The following is a 20,601-nucleotide window of genomic DNA, read 5'->3' on the forward strand; positions in this document are numbered from 1 at the left end:
ACAGTTCCAAAGGGAAATGTCAAATCATTTATTTTTTCACCCTTTGCATAAACAAGTCAACAAGTCTTGTGGTTAGCCATGGCTCTGCCATTTCATCAGAGGGCTAGTGGTCAGGGTGGTCACTGAGCACTACGTGAAGAAACCCAGCTTTGTACAATGTTTACTTGGATTTGGGTCCAGTTGAAGTGTCTTTACATTATCCATGGTTGATTTATTTAAAAACATTTTACTTCCTTGTTTTCTGAACATTTAATCTTGAAAATTTATTATTTTCCGGGGACCCTACACCTAAATTCCATTGAATAACCGACAATAATTGAAACTGTTATATAAGAGCCATTTAGTTCACAACCCTAGTTTACTGCACTAGGCTCTGTGATACCCTGCCATACAAGAATAAAATGATAAAAACTCAGTCTTGCAGAAAAAGTGTTCTAGAAATAAAAGTGAGAAATAGTAATAAAAATTAAGAGTTTAAAAAATGGTGTATGTTTTAATTTTTAATTTCTGGTATATCTTAATGACAAAAATTTTTAAAAGCTTGTCTTGAACAATGGACCATCAAAATTTAAAACTTTCCATATCTAAAGTCGATATACTAGCTTTAATGTAAGGCATTATATAATACAATTGCATTCAATAATATGCAGGTTAGAAAATATCTCAGGATATAGCCTTCTCAAACAGTACAGATCTTCTATACTCTATTTACAGGAATATTTTGTTTGCAATTATAAGCGTGATAAAAAAATTTGCATAGAGATTGCATTGCTATATTCCAAGAGGCAGAAGACAAGGATAAGAAACAGGTCAAATATGTATGGATATTGGTGTAAAATTGAGCTGGTAGATTCTTTTAAAGGTGAGATCAGGTTCTCTTGGTGTCAGCCACCAATTTACTTCCTTTTTTTTTTTTTTTTTTTGTTTGAGACAGAGTCTCTGTTGTCCAGGCTGGAGTGCAGTGGTGCAGTCTTGACTCACTGCAACCTCTGCCTCTCAGGTTCAAGCTATTCTCCCGCCTCAGCCTACTGAGTAGCTAGAATTACAGGCATATGCCACCAGGCGGGCTAATTTTTGTGTTTTTAATAGAGACAGGATTTTACCACACTGGCTGGGCTGGTCTTGAACTCCTGACCTCAGGTAATCCTGCTGCCTCGGCCTCCCACAACTTACTTCTTTTCAGTGACAGAACTACATTAATATATGTATCAGCTATTTTAGCAAAATGGAACTGACACATATTTCCTTTTGCAAAGTATGAATCATGTTCTTTGAGCAAGCTGTTTTTTCAAGCATTATATTTAGGAATAAAGAATTAATAGGAAATGAAAATTAAAATTTAAGTTGTTGCAATGGGAGTGAAACTTGTTAAAGAAAAATTTTAGCTGAATAAAATTTTAAAAAGTTTAATTGAGCAGAGAACAATTTGCCAATTGGGCAGTTTCCCAGCCAGAGTAGGTTCAGAGACTCCACGGCAGCTACATGGTGGAAGATTTGTGGACAGAAAAAGGAAAGTGACATACAGAAAACACAAATGAGATACAGAAAGAGCCAGATTGGTTACAGCTCCATGTTTTTCTTATTTGAACATGGTTTGAACAGTTGGCCACCTTTAGCCAAAACTCGGTGACTGGTACAAGAGCAGGTTACAGTTTGTTAACAACTCTGTTTAGGTTTGTACAGACAAAGTTTTAGGCATAAAATATATAAGGAGGTAGCCTTAGGCTAAACTTAATTTAACAAAGTGTGCTCTTGTTGAAGAATTTTAAAATTTATTTTTAGTTAGCTTTTTTGCCTGTAATTCCAACAGATACACCAAAATATTAATCTAATATGTAGACATATTCTATATCTTAAATGTATTGATTATTTGACTTAGGAATATAAATTTAAAATGTTAATTCATTTGTATAGGTGTACAGTTTCATTCCTATGGATCTCCACTAACAAATGGCTTTTTTAAAAACTACACAACTGAATGTACTCTTTAAAAAAATTTTTTTTTATTATACTTTAAGTTCTAGGGTACATGTGCACAATGTGCAGGTTTGTTACACAGGTATATATGTGCCATGTTGGTTTGCTGCACTCATCAACTCGTCATTTACATTAGGTGTTTCTCCTAATGCTATCCGTCCCCCAGCTCCCCATCCCCCAACAGGCCCTGGTGTGTGATGCTCCCTGCCCTGTGTCCATGTGTTCTCATTGTTCACCTCCCACCTATGAATGAGAACATGTGGAGTTCTGTTTTCTGTCCTTGTGATAGTTTTTGCTTAGAATGATGGTTTCTAGCTTCATTCATATCCCTGCAAAGGACATGAACTCATCATTTTTTATGGCTGCATAGTATTCCATGGTGTAAATGTGCCACATTTTCTTAATCCAGTCTATCATTGATGAACATTTGGGTTGGTTCCAAGTCTTTGCTGTTGTGAATAGTGCCGCAATAAACATATGAGTGCATGTGTCTTTATAGTAGCATGATTTATAATCCTTTGGGCAGTAATAGGATCGCTGGGTCAAATGGTATTTCTAGTTCTAGATCATTGAGGAATCGCCACACTGTTTTCCACAATGGTTGAATTAATTTACACTCTCACCAATGGTTTAAAAGCATTCCTATTTCTTCACATCCCCTCCAGCTTCTGTTGTTTCCTGACTTTTTAATGATCGCCATTCTAACTGGTTAAGATGGTATCTCATTGTGATTTTGATTTGCATTTCTCTGATGACCAGTGATGATGAGCATTTTTTCATGTCTGTTGGCTGCATAAATGTCTTCTTTTGAGAAGTGTCTGTTCATATACTTTGCCCACTTTTTGATGGGGTTGTTTGTTTTTTTCTTGTAAATTTGTTTAAGTTCTATGTATATTCTGGATATTAGTCCTTTGTCAGACGGGTAGATTGCAAAAATGTCCCATTCTGTAGGTTGCCTGTTCACTCTGATGATAGTTTATTTTGCTGTGCAGAAGCTCTTTAGTTTAATTAGACCCCATTTGTCAATTTTGTCTTTTGTTGCCATTGCTTTTGCTGTTTTAGTCATGAAGTCTTTGCCCATGTCTATGTCCTGAATGGTATTGCCTAGGTTTTCTTCTAGGGTTTTTATGGTTTTACGTATGACATTTAAGTCTTTAATCCATCTTGGGTTAATTTTTGTATAAAGTGTAAGGAAGGGATCCAGTTTCAGCTTTCTATGTATGGCTAGCCAGTTTTCCCAGCACCATTTATTAAATAGGGAATCCTTTCCCCATTGCTTGTTTTTGTCAAAGATCAGATGATTGTAGATGTGTGGTATTATTTCTGAGGCCTCTGTTATGTTCCATTTTTCTATATATCTGTTTTGGTACCAGTACCATGCTGTTTTGGTTACTGTAGCCTTGTAGTATAGTTTGAAGTCAGGTAATGTGATGCTTCCAGATTTGTTCTTTTTGATTAGCATTGTCTTGGCTATGCAGGCTCTTTTTTGGTTCCATATGAAATTTAAAGTAGTTTTTTTCTAATTCTGTGAAGAAAGTCATTGGTAGCTTGATGGGAATGGCATTGAATTTATAAATTACCTTGGGCAGTATAGCCATTTTCACAATATTGATTCTATCCATGAGCATGGAATGTTCTTCCATTTGTACATGTCCTGTTTTATTTCATTGAGCAGTGGTTTGTAGTTCTCCTTGAAGAGGTCCTTCACATCCCTTGTAAGTTGGATTCCTAGGTATTTTATTCTCTTTGTAGCAATTGTGAATGTGAGTTTGCTCATGATTTGGCTCTCTGTTTGTCTATTGTTTGTGTATAGGAGTGCTTTTGATTTTTGCACACTGATTTTGTATCCTGAGACTTTGCTGAAGTTGCTTATCAGCTTAAGGAGATTTTGGGCTGAGACGATGGGGTTTTCTAAATATACAATCATGTCTCTGCAAACAGAGATGATTTGACTTCCTCTTTTCCTAATTGAATACTCTTTATTTCTTTCTCTTGCCTGATTGCCCTGGCCAGAACTTCCAACACTATATTGAATAGGAGTGGTGAGAGAGGGCATTCTTGTCCTGTGCCTGTTTTCAAAGGGAATGCTTCCAGTTTTTGCCCATTCAGTAAGATATTGGCTGTGGGTTTGTCATAAATAGCTCTTGTTTTCAGATACGTTCCATCAATATCTAGTTTATTGAAAGTTTTTAGCATAAAGGCTGTTGAATTTTGTCAAAGGCCTTTTCTGCATCTATTGAGATAATCATGTGGTTTTTGTCCTTGGTTCTGTTTATGTGATGGATTATGTTTATTGATTTGTGTATATTGAACCAGTCTTGCATCCCAGGGATGAAGCCGACTTGATTGTGGTGGATAAGCTTTTTGATGTGTTGCTGGATTTAGTTTGCCAGTATTTTATTGATGATTTTTGCATCAATGTTCATCAGGGATATTGGCCTAAAATTCTCTTTTTCCGTTGTGTCTCTGCCAGGCTTTGGTATCAGGATGATGCTGGCCTCATAAAATGAGTTAGGGAGGATTCTCTGTTTTTCTATTGATTGGAATAGTTTCAGGAGTGGTACCAGCTCTTCTTTGTACCTCTGGTAGAATTTGGCTGTGAATCCATGTGGTCCTGGACTTTTTTTGGTTGGTAGAATATTAATTATTGCCTCAATTTCAGAGCCTGTTATTGGTCTATTCAGAGATTCAACTTCTTCCTGGTTTAGTCTTGGGAGGGTGTATGTGACCAGGAATTTATCTATTTCTTCCAGATTTTCTAGTTTATTTGCATAGTGGTGTTTATAGTATTCTCTGATGGTACTTTGTATTTCTGTGGGATCAGTGGTGATATCCCCTTTATCACTTTTTTATTGTGTCTATTTGATTCTTCTCTCTTTTCTTCTTTATTACTCTGGCTAGTGGTCTATCTATTTTGTGGATAGTTTCAGAAAACCAGCTCCTGGATTCATTGATTTTTTGAAGGGTTTTCTGTGTCTCTATTTCCTTTAGTTCTGCTCTGATTTTAGTTATTTCTTGCCTTCTGCTAGCTTTTGAATTTGTTTGCTCTTGCTTCTCTAGTTCTTTTAGTTGTGATGTTAGGGTGTCGATTTTATTTGTTTTTTTTTTACATATTTATTTTTTTGAGACAGAGTCTTGCTCTGTCACCCAGGCTGGAGCACAGTAGCATGATATTGGTTCACTGCAACCTCTCCCTCCCAGGTTCAAGTGATTCTCCTGCCTCAGACTCCTGAGTAGCTGGGACTACAGGCATGCACCACTATGCCTAGCTAATTTTTGTATTTTTATTAGAGACAGGGTTTCACCATGTTGGTTGGCCAGGATGGTCTTGATCTCTTGAACTTGTGATCCACCCGCCTTGGACTTCCAAAGGGCTGGGATTACAGGTGTGAGCTGCTGCGCCTGGCCTAGGGTGTCAATTTTAGATCTTTCCTGCTTTCTCTTGTGGGCATTTAGTGCTATAAATTTCCCTCTACACACTGCTTTAAATGTGTCCCAGAGATTGTGGTACATTATCTCTTTGTTCTCATTGGTTTCAAAGAATATCTTTATTTCTGCCTTCATTTTGTTATTTACCCAGTAGTCATTCAGGAGCAGGTTGTTCAGTTTTGATGTAGTTATGTGGTTTTGAGGGAGTTTGTTAATCCTGAGTTCTAGTTTGATTGCACTGTGGTCTGAGAGACAGTTTGTTGTGATTTCTGTTCTTTTACATTTTCTGAGGAGTGTTTTACTTCCAATTATGTGGTCAATTTTAGACTAAGTGTAATGTGATGCTGAGAAGAATGTATATTCTGTTGATTTGGGGTGGAGGGTTCTGTAGATGTCTATTAGGTCCACTTGGACCAGAGCTGAGTTCAAGTCCTGGCTATCCTTGTTAACCTTCTATCTCATTGATCTGTCTAATATTGACAGTGGGGTGTTAAACTCTCCTATTATTATTGTGTGGCAGTCTAAGTCTCTTTGTAGGTCTCTAAGGACTTGCTTTATGAATTGAGTGCTCCTGTATTGGACGCATATATATTTAGGATAGTTAGCTTTTCCTGTTGAATTGATCCATTTACCATTATGTGTGGCCTTCTTTGTCTCTTTTGACCTTTGTCAGTTTAAAGTCCGTTTTATCAGAGAGTAAGATTGCAACCCTTGTTTTTTTTTTTTTTTTTTTTTGCTTTCCATGTGCTTGGTAGATCTTCCTCCATCCCTTTATTTTCATCCTATGTGTATCCTTGCACATGAGAGAGGTCTCCTGAATACAGTACACCAATGGGTCTTGACTCTTTTTCTAATCTGCCAGTCTGTGTCTTTTAATTGGAGCATTTAGCCCATTTACATTTAAGGTTAATATTTTTATGTGTGAATTTGATCCTGTCATTAGGATGTTAGCTGGTTATTTTGCCCATTAATTGATCCAGTTTCTTCATAGTGTCAGTGATCTTTACCATTTGGCATGTTTTTGCAGTGGCTGGTACTGGTTGTTCTTTTCCATGTTTAGTGCTTCCTTCAGGAACTCTTGTAAGGCAGGCCTGGTGGTGACAAAATCTCTCAGCATTTGCTCATCTGTAAAGATTTTATTTCTCCTTCACTTATGAAGCTTAGTTTGGCTGGATATGAGATTCTGGGTTGAAAATTCTTTTCTTTAAAAATGTTGAATATTTGGCCCCCACTCTCTTCTGGCTTGTAGAATTTCTGCCGAGAGATCCACTGTTAGTGTAATGGGCTTCCCTTTGTGGGTAACCCGACCTTTCTCTCTGGCTGCCCTTAACATTTTTTCCTTCATTTCAGCCTTGGTGAATCTGACAATTATATGTCTTGGGGTTGCTCTTCTCAAGGAGTACCCTTGTGGTGTTCTCTGTATTTCCTGAATTTGAATGTTGGCCTGCCTTGCTATGTTAGGGAAGTTCTGGATAATATCCTGAAGAGTGTTTTCTAACTTGGTTCTATTCTCCCTGTCACTTTCTGGTACACCAATCAAATGTATATTTGGTCTTTTCACATAGTCCATATTTCTTGGAGGCTTTGCTCATTTCTTTTCACTCTTTTTTCTCTTATATTGTCTTCTCACTTTACTTCATTAATTTGATCTTCTATCACTGATATCCTTTCTTTCACTTGATCGAATCGGCTATTGAAGCTTGTGCATGCGTCACGAAGTTCTTGTGCTGTGGTTTTCAGCTCTATCAGGTCATTTCAGGTCTTCTCTACACTGTTTATTCTAGTTAGCCATTCGTCTAACCTTTTTTCAAGGATTTTAGCTTCCTTGCGATGGGTTAGAACATGCTTCTTTAGCTCAGAGAAGTTTGTTATTAGCAACCTTCTGTAGCCTACTTCTGTCAACTTGTCAAACATGCTCTCCATCCAGTTTTGTTCCCTTACTGGTGAGGAGCTGCGATCCTTTGGAGGAGAAGCAGCACTCTGGTTTTTGGAATTTTCAGCTTTTCTTGTCTGATTTCTCCCCATCTTTGTGGTTTTATCTACCTTTGGTCCTGATGGTGACATACAGGTGGGGTTTTGGTGTGGATGCCCTTTTTGTTGATGTTGATGCTATTCCTTTCTGTTTGTTAGTTTTCCTCCTAACAGTCAGGCCCCTCAGCTGCAGGTCTGTTGGAGTTTCCTGGAGGTCCACTCCAGACTCTATTTGCCTGGCTATCACCAGCGGAGGCTGAAGAATAGCGAATATTGCTGCCTGATCCTTCCTCTGGAAGCTTTGTCCCAGAGGGGCACCCGCCTGTTTGAGGTGTCTGTAGGCCCCTCCTGGGAGGTGTCTCCCAGTCAGGCTACACAGGGGGTCAGGCTCAAGACATACTTGAGGAGGCAGTAGTCCGTCTGTTCTCGGAGCTCAAACGCCGTGTTGAGAGAACCACTATTCTCTTCAGAGCTGTCAGACAGGGTTGTGTTTGTCAGCAGAAGCTGTCTTCTGCCTTTGGTCTATGCCCTGCCCCCAGAGGTGGAATCTAGAGAGGCAGTAATCCTTGCTGAGCTGTGGCGGGCTCCACCCAGTTAAAGCTTCCCGGCCACTGTGTTTACATTGTGAGCTACTCAAGCCTCAGCAATAGCAGGCTCTCCTCCCCCCATCAAGCTGCAGTGTCACAGGTTGATCTCAGACGGCTGTGCTAGTAGTGAGCAAGGCTCTGTGGGCAGGGGACCCACCAAGCCAGGCATGGGAGGGTATGTCCTGGTCTGCCGGTTGTTAAAACCATGGGAAAAGCACAGTATTTGGTCAAGAGTGTACCATCTCTCCAGGTACAGTCTGTCACGGCTTCCCTTGGCTAGGAGAGGGAAATCCCCTGACCCCTTGCACTTCCTGGATGAGGTGATGCCCCACCCTGATTTGGCTCACCCTCCATGGGCTGCACCCACTGTCCAACCAGTCCCAATGAGATGAACCAGGTAGCTCAGTTGGAAATGCAGAAATCACCCATCTTCTGTGTCCATCTCACTGGGAGCTGCAGACTGGAGCTCTTCCTATTCGGCCATCTTGGAAGCAACTTGAATGTATTTTCTTTAGGAATGTTATTGGCATCATGGAGATTCTGATTAAATTTCCCATCTTGGTGGTTAACTTAACAATGACTATATAAGTTATAATTAATTTGCTATTACATTTTTAAAAAATTTTGAATTAGGGCCCTATTCCTATAATTTGCTGTTGATGGTCTGTTATAATCTCTTAAGTTCTTGTTATCATTTGACAAGAGATAAATTTATTTCCACTTGTACATGTCTCAACCTTAAATTTTTTTTTAGTTTGAGTGGCATTACATGTTTCTAACTTCTGCAGTGATACTTTATGACTGAATTGTTAAAACTACAACTGATTACTACATTCTTATTAATCTTCTAGTGGATGTAATGTTAGCAAATACTTTGTTTTAAACTAACCATAGTATTGTTATTTAATGCAGCAAAATTAATAACAGTTGTTTGATATTATTTAATGTCAGTGTGTGTTCAATATTCCCAATTTGCCTGAAAAATTTTGTTCTTTGGTTGAACCAGGATTTAAACAAGACGTGCACATTGTATTTGTATTATGGTTTTTAACAGTTCCAATTTTAGTGATATTCACTGCTGGCAGTTCAGATGTTGTCATTGCAAGCCTCCCCTTATTGAGTTCTCTATGAACCCAAAACAAAATGATTTTAATGATTATTGGTTAGATCTTTTATTTCATCAGAGGTTGCAAAATGGAAATTCCCCAAGTCTATTCTTCTTCTGCATTTGTTAGCTATAATTCTTCTACAAAGAAGAACTTTCTCTCATGAATTTGGATTTCTGAAATATGGTTCATGAAAGAGAGGCAGAATAAATTCCTGATTCTTTCCCTTCCCTTATCTGTTTTCAAAACATTTAGCTAGAGCTGTAGCAACTTCCCAAGGTGACCAATGAGGTTTATTTGTTTTATTTTTTTCATTTGTTTGGAGGGGGTGTTACTATAAACTCAAAAATTTTAATATATTTGATGTGATTAATCAATTGCAATAATTATACTTTTAAAGCTTAAATTATTACATATTTAATGAAAGGAATTGCTTTAATTTAGTTCCTGTGTCTTCTTTGGCCTTTTATACCATAGGTTGGTTTTGCATGTTCTTGAACTTAGTATTATGGGAATCATGTGGTATGAAATACTTTAGATTGTGTCTAATATTTGGCTATTTCATTTAATGCTGTTGTGTAAATTCTGGTCAATGTCTTCTGGTACACAGGTATACACATTTTTGTTGGTCATATATGTAGGAATAAAACTTAAATATCATAAAGTGTGCCTACTTTCAATATTTGGAGATATTACATTATCTATAAAAATCTGTACTCATCATCTTAGTTTATTAGCTGTTGCTTTGAATATCAATGACTCTTTGAGGGGAAAAACAGGTTAACTACTTTAGTCTCCCTTCTCTTCTGGATCTTGGCTCCATAATTGCCTTGCTGATCACTGATCCCTATAGACCAATTATTTCTTAATTTTTTGTCCAGCTTTTCTGTTTTTTACAGGAGGAAAAACAACCTACTGTTGTAGGTTGACCTGAAACAACCTACTCTGCCATTACTATAGGCAGATATTATAATTTTTAAAGATAATTTTTTTGTTTCTGTTCCCTAATACTTTAAGATTTCTCCTATAATTTTTGTTTTGTTTTGTTTTTGTTTTTGTTTTTTGTGAGACAGGGTCTCACTCTGTTGCTCAGGCTGGAGTGCAGTAGTATAATCTCGACTCACTGCAACCTCTGCTTCCAAGTTCAAGTGATTATCCTGCCTCAGCCTCCCGAGTAGCTGGAACTACAGGCACGCACCACCATGCCTATCTAATTTTTGTATTTTTAGTAGAGACTGGGTTTTGCCATGTTGGCCAGGCTGGTCTCAAACTCCTGACCTCAAGTGACCCACTAGCCCCAGCCTCCCAAAGTGCTGGGATTACAGGCATGAGCCACCACATCCAGCCTTTCCTATAATATTTTAAAAACATGATTAGCTAGTAAATTTTTAATTTGTGCAAACTTTGTCAGAGTTGGTATTATTTTCTTTTTCTTTTAACTTCTTTTATTTCTATTTTTTAATTTTAGATTCAGGGGTACAGGTGCAGATTTGCTACATGGCTATACTGTGTGATGCTGACGTTTGAGTTTCTAATGATCCCCATCCATCACCTAAGTAGTGAACATAGTACCCAATAGGTAATTTTTCAATCCTTGCCTCCTTCTCTCCCTCTCTCCTTTTGGAATCCCCAGTGTTTATTTTCACCATGTTTGTGTCTGTGTGTACCCGATGTTTAGCTCCCTCTTATAAGTGAGAACATGTGGTATTTTGTTTTCTGTCTCTACGTTAGTTTGTTGAGGATAATGACCTCTAGCTCCACCCATGTTGCTACAAAGGACATGATTTCATTTCTTTTTATGGCTGTATAGTATTCCGTGGTGTACATATACCACATTTTCTTTATCCAATTCAGATTTGGTATCATTTTCTTAAAATTATTTGAAAAATTTAATCCTTTCTCTATGTTATGGAATAATGGCATTGAAACGGTCTTATCCTTAAAATTTTGGTAACATTTTCCTGTAAAACCGTCTATTCTTGGAGATTTATTTTTACAAGGACTTGAGAGATTTCTCTAATTTTCCTGTCAAAATAGGCATTTTGATTTTTGTCTCTAATAGGGTCAAGTTTGGTGAGTTATATTGTTTTATTAAATTGTCAATTTTTTTCTAGGTTTACAAATTTATCTGCCTAGAGTTGGACAAAGGCTTTTGTGTATGAAATTTGCACAAAACAGAGCTACCCACAGACAGTACATTTTCCCTCCTCAGTAAGTGAGTCTTAATCACTATGCTCTAAGTATTTCTCAGAGGAAAGCTTTGCAGCTCAAGAGAGCTGTAATAAATTCCGATATTTGTCGGACATTTGGGGTTTTAGTATCTTGTAACTGATCATAGTTTGTTGTATATTCTACTATGACTAAGGCAGTGAAAGGGAAAATTTTGTAACCCTTACTGGTAATAATCAGACTTGGTAACTCTCACGGCCTGCTTTCAGAAGACATACTGTCAATTAGTTGGAGATTTCAGGGCTTCCACTTGGGTTCATGAACTCTGTTAGCTTCACTCACTGAGTATGTGTCCCTTCTCTCACTAGGCTGGCATGCCACACAGAAATGCAATGGGTCTGGAGAGAAACTGGATGCTTGGACACTTTTAAAAGAGAACTCTTAATTTTTATAGTAAGATTTTTTAAAAAGCAATAAACTCATTTTTTTTCTCAGCAACATTGCATATGTGAGTCACAAATGAAATTCTGATTTTTAACTTCAACTCCTAGATTTATCTTATTGTCAAAAAATATCAGAATCATTCATCTGAAAAACCTGTTAATTACACTAGGCAAAAACTTTGTGTAGAATATTATTGAATATGAGGGAGGGGACATGTGGGCCTAAGGCTTTTGATTTTCCTTATAAGAGTCTTTCGAAGCTGTTTGAGAGTTTAAGTGGAGATGCTGTGATGGGTCTGAGCACTAGTGACATCAGCAATCTGGCATTTTGCCAAGAAGACATTGGCTCAAATGTAGAGATTAGCAGGAGGACATGTTAGAAAAACACATTTGGATTATTAAAAGGTCATTTAAGTATTCCAGACAGGTGATGGTTTTCTTGAATTTGGAGAGAAGTTGATGGTTTCATGAGACATTAAAGAGGTAAAACAATGCGCTTGACAATGGTTTGGTATCAGTTTAAGGGAGAGTTTTTTCTTTAAGGTTGGTTTCCTCACAGTGAAACCTGAAAACACAAAGTGCGTGGTTTTAGTTGTTATACCTGCCTTTACCTGGGGTGATTCGTTGATTAGCTCATAATGCCCAGTAGAAAAACTTTGCCTTTATCCTACAGGGAATCTATTGGTAGCTTTCACTGAGGGAATTCCCCACTTCTTCTTCTTTTTTTCCCCCATAAATAGATTTTACAAAGAGTACAAAATTTATCTTTTTGCTGTGGATATTTCCAAGGAAAATCTTTGCACAGTAACAACCACTTCAGTCTGCACCTTCCACTTTTCTTTATTTTAAGGATTTTAGGTGGAGTTGCAGTAGTAGATGTGAAAGCAGTGGTGAATTAATCAGTTGGCAATTTATAAAGATGACTCTGGCCCTAATCTATGGTATAGGAAATATACATATTTTTCTATTTTTTTTTCCTCCAGGAAACCACCAACTTTCCTTCAGGAAAACTAACACTTTCTCAATCTTCAAAAGACTTACAAAAACTGAGTGGACACCTGAATCTGTCTAATTTTCACTATTTGCAGTCTGTCAATTTGCCTGTTTAGAAATAAAATATCCAGGTAAGAAATGAAAATCCTGGTAACCATGTGAAATTTTCTGTTTTCCTTCATGATAGACAGTTTTTGATGCCTACCATAAATACTAGGTTTTACTGCTGAAACATACACATTAAGATTTATTTTTAATAGTAAACTTGGAATAATACAAGAAAGAGACAAATGAAAAATATAATAATGACTGAAAAGTTTCAGAGGTAATTTCATACTGTAGAAACTTCCCTTTGTCAATATATGAACAATTAAGTTATGCTGTTCAAGCTTCCTTGTTTTTTCATAGAATAATGAGAAGATGAGACAAAGTCATCAATGATAAATTTCTTAGGCTCCTTAATTCCAAACTAATGGGGAGATACATATGGAGATTTCATCTATCTATCTATCTATCTATCTATCTATCTATCTATCTATCTATCTATCTATCTATCATCTATCTATATCTATCTATCTATCTATCTATCTATCTATCTATCTATCTATCTATCTATCTATCTATCATGTAGTTTATCTAATCTACCATATCTATATCTATCATCCATCTATCTCTATCTATCCATCTATCTATCATCTATCTATCTATCTATCTATCATCTATCATCTATCTAATTATCCATCTACTTTATCTAATCTATTATCCATGTATCTATCTATCTATCTTAAGGGAAAAGATTCAAAATGCTTGATAGCTCTTGACCTAATTATCCAAATTGGAAATATCAGTTATGGGCTGGGATTGAAAAGAAAGCTATTCAGGCTCATTCAGAACAAAACCTCCACTTTGGAAACTAAATGATGGGTCCATAGACCAAATTTTAGTTGAGACATGTCAATCAGTCTTCTTGCTGCTTGTGTTGTGTTTCCAGGGCTCCTTGGGAATATATACTTTCAAAGGTAGATTTTTAAAACAAATATTCTCTCAGTCTTTTCTTAGTGAAGATGGGAAATAACAACTCATCCTCCTTCTTAATGTGGACCTATTAAGAAAAAATTGCCTTTGGATATATTTTAAAGTTAAACAAATCCAATTTTAATCAACAGGTAAATTTCAAAAATATATGTTAATCAACAAGAATTATGTCTGTGCAGTTGTGTTATTCATTTTATTTTGAGAAACAACTAAATGTAAACACCAAATTATAGGTGCATTTTCTCCTTCTAGGTAATCTAAGAAGCTCTCAATTCACCTCCAAATATCTTCAGATTTTTTCATTTAGATTTTCTTTAAGACAAAGTTTATAGTCACAGAACAAAATCAAACAAATTTCTTAAAAAATAACAGCAAATATTCCATACATAATATCGACAAAAATTATACAATATTTAGCAATGTATCCAAAAAAGTACTTGGATATGAAGAAAACTATTAAAATTTATACTTGATCACTTATTTATTTACCAACATTTTGACTACTCCCCCACAAAAAATCACTCTTAATGGTTGGAGTCGGATACCACTGAGAATATTTAAAAGAATTCTCTACAAAATCAAAAAAAATTGTGTAAGATACAGTTTTACAAAAAAAATATTAATTTCTATTTTTTATTAAAATTTATATTGCTACCCACTAAGTACAGTAATAGTATTGTTATTCTTGTTTTGCTCCATTTCTCTTTCTTACCATTAACAAGCTTATGCATATTCTTTAATGTAAAGCTTTGTACATATAAAGAGATATATAATTGCATAAATGGGGTGATAACATATATTTTGTTTTTATTACACCCTTTTTTGGGGGGGACTGCTTATCTCTCTTATCTCCCTTATTCTCTCCTCTTCCTATACTCAGACAAGAAACATTAACAATATAATTTCATTCTATCTTTATGTTCACATGGTTATATGCAAATATGTGTGTATGTTCACAGATATACATAGAATAAAAATTTTTAACAATTTATTACCTGTTAATGTGGACAAAACATATCCATTTCTCTACATCAGGCTTTTCTCACTTTACTAACAATTTTGGAAATTTCTGAGTCAACTGGTAGAGCTGTAACTCATTTTTAAATGGCTGACACAATTTTGATTAGGATGACTACATCAGGATATGTTCAACCTTTGCTTCATCCTGATTGGTTTTTATATTATTGCTAGTCTTTTGCCATCATGAATAATGCTTTGGTAGATCTCTCTTCCTATGAAGTGATGTTATTGCTCTAGAATAGATTACAGGCATGGATTGCTGAGTTGAAAGGTATGTGTATGTTTACTTAAAAACAAGTCAAATTTTATTTAAAAGACTTAGTAATTCATTTTCACCATTAAGTGTGAGAGCAACCTTTTCCAAATTCGTGCAAGCAGCAAATGTTGCTAACCTGAGGAGTAAAAAGTTATATTTTATTGTTACTTTGTTAGTACATCATATATGCTGGAAAAGTTGAGCATTATTTTCCTAACTTTATTAGATATTTTAAAATATTTTCAGTGACTTGCCTTTTAATTCCTTTTTAATTTTTCTATGAATTATTTAACTTTTCTAATCAATTAGTAAGATTTCTTTGCATGTGACTAGGTACTAATATTTTATCTACCATATTTACTGTAAATATTTTTTCCAAACTTGTATTCGTCTTTCACTTAGTAAGAGATTTGTCACATACTACATATTCATGAAATTAAAAATTAGATTAAATATGCCTGTATCTTTCTTATAATTTATGGGATTCCTATCTTGGTTAGGTAATTAAATTATATTTATTTCATTAATTTTCTTAGAATGTTTAAATTGCTCTATTTATTTATTTATTTATTTATTTATTTTTTGTTTTTTGAGATGGAGTCTTGCTCTGTCACCCAGGTTGGAGTGTAGTGGCACAATCTCGGCTCACTGCAACATTCACCTCCTGGGTTCAAGCAATTCTGTCTCAGCCTCCCGAGTAGCTGGGATTACAGGTGTGCACCACCACGCATGGCTAATTTTTTTTTTTTTTTTTTTTTTTTTTTAGTGGAGACGGGGTTTCACCATGTTGGCCAGGCTGGTTTTGAATTCCTGATCTCAAGTGATCCTCCCACCTTGGCCTCCCAAAGAGCTGGGATTACAGGCATGAGCCACTGTGCCCAACCTAAATTGCTCTTTTAATTTTTACTTTCAAGTTCTTGATCTATTACAATTTTAAAATCAGGTATGAGAGAGAGAACTATTCTTACTTTATTTCCAGATAGACACTTATTTACACTTGTACTATATATTCAATAAATCATTTTTTCTCAATGATTCATCACCCATGCAATACACTAAATTTATATATATACTTGAAACTATCTCCCAGAGTCCTTATTTTGTTTTATTATTATATTTTTCTATTTCTAATCATGTCTTATTCTATGAAATGTCTTTGTGTTTTAACACTACTGCACACTGTACTATTCATATTGTTCATATTGTTGTTTCTACTATTGTTATTTATTTAATTATAACAATACAATATCAGCAAAAATATGAATTTATCTTTTATAATTTTAATGACATTTTATTATATCTCTACTATATTATTTCATTTAATTTTAACATCTTATGTGTGTTAGAATTTCCAAGATAATATTCCATAATAATGGTCATAGTGAGCATTTCAACCAGTTTTTAATGTGAAAGGAGGTGCTTTATTACTTAGAACATGTGTGCTCATTTAACAACATTTAGCATATTAAAATAGCTTATTCCATTTCTATTTAAAGTTTTTAAATTAGAAGACGATCATCAAATTGCAATAAAATTGTTCAAATTAAACAGTAAACCCACTTCTTTTATACAGGCAATGAAATTCTTACTATACACATGTTTTTAATTTTTAGAATCACTTTTCCAAACACTTACCATTTGGAAAGAATACTTACTGAAGGGTAAAGGGATACATAAACAAGGAAGATACATTTCTTTTTTCAAATAAAATGTGACTACTTTCATCGTCTTTTATGACTGTGTTCTTCACTTACTTTTTCATTGCAGTGATCAGCATGAGTGGGTATAATGGAAACAAATAAGACACAGATTATGAACTCCGTCCTCCAAGGACTTACAGATCGTCTAGAGCTGCAGGCGCCCTTGTTCCTGGTGTTCCTGGTGATCTACCTTATCACCATGGTGGGCAACCGTGGCCTGATGGCTCTCATCTGGAAGGATCCCCACCTTCACACCCCCATGTGCTTATCCCTCCGCAGTTTAGCCTTTGCAGATGCATGCACTTCATCTTCTGTGACTCCCAAGATGCTCGCACATTTTCTATCTAAGAATCATATGATATCCCTGGTTGGGTGCATGATCCAGTTTTATATTTTTGCTTCCGGTGCAAACACAGAATGTTTACTCCTGGTAGTGATGGCCTATGACTGTTATATGGCCGTATGTAACACTTTGCTTTATCCTCTAGTGATGTCCAATACCTTCTGCATTCAATTATTAGGTGTTTCATTTATTATTGGTTTTTTTCATCCTATAATGCATGTGGGTTTGTTATTTCCATTAACTTTCTGCAAGTCCAATGTAATACATTATTTCTACTGTGATATTTTACAACTGTTTAAAATTTCCTGTACTGACCGTGGAGTAATATGCTCCTGGTTTTTGTATTTTCAGTCTTTATACAATCTTTCACTTTTATGACTACCATCGTCTCTTACTCCTATGTCCTCTTGGTCATCCTGAAAAAGAAGTCTGAGAAGGGTAGAAGGAAAGCTTTCTCCACTTGCAGTGCCCATCTGCTTTCTGTCTCTTTGTTCTACGGCACTCTCTTCTTCATGTATGTGTGTCCTGGGTCTGGATCAGCTGCAGATCAGGACAAAATGTATTCTTTATTTTACATGATAATAATTCCTCTGGTAAATCCTTTTATTTACAGTCTGAGGAATAAAGAGGTCATAGGTGCATTGAAGAGAATAATAATAAATAAACAGTTTTTAAGGCAAACTTCTAACTTCTTCTTTTTAAACTTTGCAAAAATAGGGGGCCTCGAGTTATACAAATTAGCCTTGGCTTTACAATTTTAACAGAAGGTTGGTGTCCATGAGAGTTTCTGAGTGCTGTGTGATGACAGTCTGCTCCAATAGAGATTTGCTTCAATGGAAAGGGGTCTTCATATCACACAAAACTGAATTCTTTGTAAAATTCTTTCTTGAAAAATAGAAAATTCTTTTTTTAATTGAGCATTTAGAATTTAAAAGTGTTTACTCTGTAAATTCCTACTAGATTAGATATAGTAGTTTATAATTTTTCTGTGGCAGAAAGTCGAGTGTTTCTTTTTTGGGTTTGTTATGACTGATCCCAGACAACTGTCCAGAGCCTGTGTTTTGAAAGTCTTGCTGCTTTTCAACTATTCAGTGACTCAGGTAAAGTGACTTCTTTGAGGAAACTCTCTTTGAAGAGAAAACTTTCTTTGTAGTGAAGAAAAGTGTAGACTCTAGAATGTTGGTAGAATTTAGGACTAATGGAAGATGAGATAAAATAAAAAGTGAACTGTTGAATAAAAGTATGGCTTAAATTTGTGAGAACACATAGTACACCTTACCAGGGAAATTATAGGCAATAGTGGTATTCAAGAGTTTGTGGATTTTGGAAGATTTCAGGCTATGTGACCTCAAGAATTAATGGTCTGCTCTACTATATTTATGTACACTTACTGTAGCAAAAACTCAGAAATTGCATAGTGACTATTCTTATAATTTCTTAAATTTTTATTATTCAAGTAAAATTATTTACTACTGCATTTACACAATGTAACATGTCTAAATTTGAGTAAGTGCCACTATGGAATGGTTCTGAAATGCTTTTTAAAGGCCTTCAATATAATCTTTATTTTTCTGTCATTGACAATTCTGTAAGGAATGTATAGTGACTTTGTTGACAGAAGCAAAGACTATGGACATAGGAACAGATAGTTTGTTGTTAGTGTATAGAAAAGCAACTGATTTCTGTATGTTCATTGCAACATCACTGAATTTGTATCAGTTTCAGTAGTTTTTGGTGAAGTCATTAGAATTTTTCCTGCAAGATATCATGTAATCTGCAAAGAGAAACAATTGTCTTTCTCTCCTTCCAACTCAAATGCCTTTTATTTATTATTTTTCTTGCCAAATTGCTCAGGTTTGAACTTCCAGTACTATGGTGAACAGAAATAGTGACAGTGGGCAACCTTGTTTTGCTGCTGATTTTAGAGGAAAATCTTTCAGCTTTTTTTACTGAGTATGATAGCTGTGAGCTTATCATATGGGTTTTATTATGCAGAAGTACATTTCTTGTATGCCTAATTTGTTGAAAGTTTTTTTTATCATGAAAGGATAGTGAGTTTTGTCAAATGCTTTTTTTCACGTCTATTGAGATAGTCATATGGTGTGTTGTCCTTCATTCTGTTAGTGTGGCATTTCACATTCATTGATTTGCACACTTTGAAACATTCTTGCATCTGAAGAATCAATCACACTTGATCATGATGTATGATGTTCCTTTTGTTGTATTCTTAAATTTGGTTTGCCAATATTTTATTGAGAAATTTGCAGCTATGTTTATCAGAGATATCGGCCTGTAATTTTCTTTTCTTGTCCAGCTTCAGAATCGTAGTTCAGAATGATTTTGGCCTTGTGAACAAGTTTGGAAGTATTCTTTCCTCTTTAATTTTCAGAAGAGTTTGAGAAGGATTGATATTAATTATTCTTTAATTGTTTTGTAGAATTCACCAATGACACCATCTCATCCTGGGCTTTTTTTGTTAGGGGGTTTTTGATTACCGATTCTACCTTCTTACTCATTTTTGGTATGTTCAGGTTTTCTATTCATGATTCTCTTTTGGCTAGTTGTATGTGTCTAGGAATTTACCCATTTCTTCTAGGTTATTCAATTTTTTGGCAAATAAGTGCTCATAATAATCTCTTATGATCCTTTGTCTTTCTTTAAAATTAATTGTAATGTCTCCTCTTTCATTTCTTTATTTTATTTGTGTCTTTTTTTCTTTGTTAGTCTAGCTAAAGGTTTGTCAAGTTTTAAAATCTTTTTAAAAAACCAATCTTAGTTTGGTTGGCCATTTCTATGTTTTTTTCTTGACTCCATTTCACTTATTTCTGCTCTTATCTTTACTATTGCTGTTGTCTTCCTTCTGCTAACTTTTGTTTGTCCTTCTTTTCCTACTTCCTTTTGGTGTAAATTAGATTATTTGAGATCTTTCCTTTTTCTCAATGGAGGCACCTACTGCAATAAACTTCTTCCTTAGAACTACTTTTGCTGCCTCGAGAGGTTTTGGGATGTTGTATTGCCATTGTCATTTTATCTCAAGATATTTTTAAATTTACCTTTTGGTTTTTCCCTTAATGCATTGGTTTTTCAGGAATGTGTTATTTAATTTCTATGTACTAATGACTTTTTCAATTTTCCTCCCTGTTTTGATTTCTAGTTTCATATCATTGTGACCAGAAAGAAAACACAATATAATTTCAATCTTCTTAATTTTGTTAAGACTTGTTTTGTGGCCTAAAATATGATCTATCCTGAAGAATGTTCTGTGTGTACTTGAGAAGAATGTATATCTTGCTACTTTGTATGGAATGTTCTATATATGTCTGTTAGGTCCACCTAGTCTAAAGTGTAGTTTAGGTTCAAAGTTTCTTTATTGATTTTCTGTCCCAATGCCCTATCCATTGTTGGAAGTTGGATACTAAATTCCTTACTATCATTGTATTGCTGTATATTTCTCCCTTTACTTCTGTTAACTGTATTTTTAGGTGTGCCAATGTTGGGTGCATGTATAATTGTTATGTCTTCATGATGGATTGACCCCTTTATCACTATATAGTACCCTTCTTTATCTCTTG

The 20,601-nt window shown here is 35.3% G+C and overlaps 1 pseudogene; it reads left to right on the plus strand.

Annotated features, from left to right (window-relative positions):
* The first annotated feature begins 16,774 nt into the window (after positions 1-16,774).
* Positions 16,775-17,790, plus strand: LOC101131433 (olfactory receptor 5AC1-like; annotated as a pseudogene).
* Positions 17,791-20,601: the final 2,811 nt, after the last annotated feature.

This window comes from Gorilla gorilla, chromosome 2, assembly GCF_029281585.2.
Source record: "Gorilla gorilla gorilla isolate KB3781 chromosome 2, NHGRI_mGorGor1-v2.1_pri, whole genome shotgun sequence".
In the NCBI taxonomy this organism is placed as follows: Eukaryota; Metazoa; Chordata; class Mammalia; order Primates; family Hominidae; genus Gorilla; species Gorilla gorilla.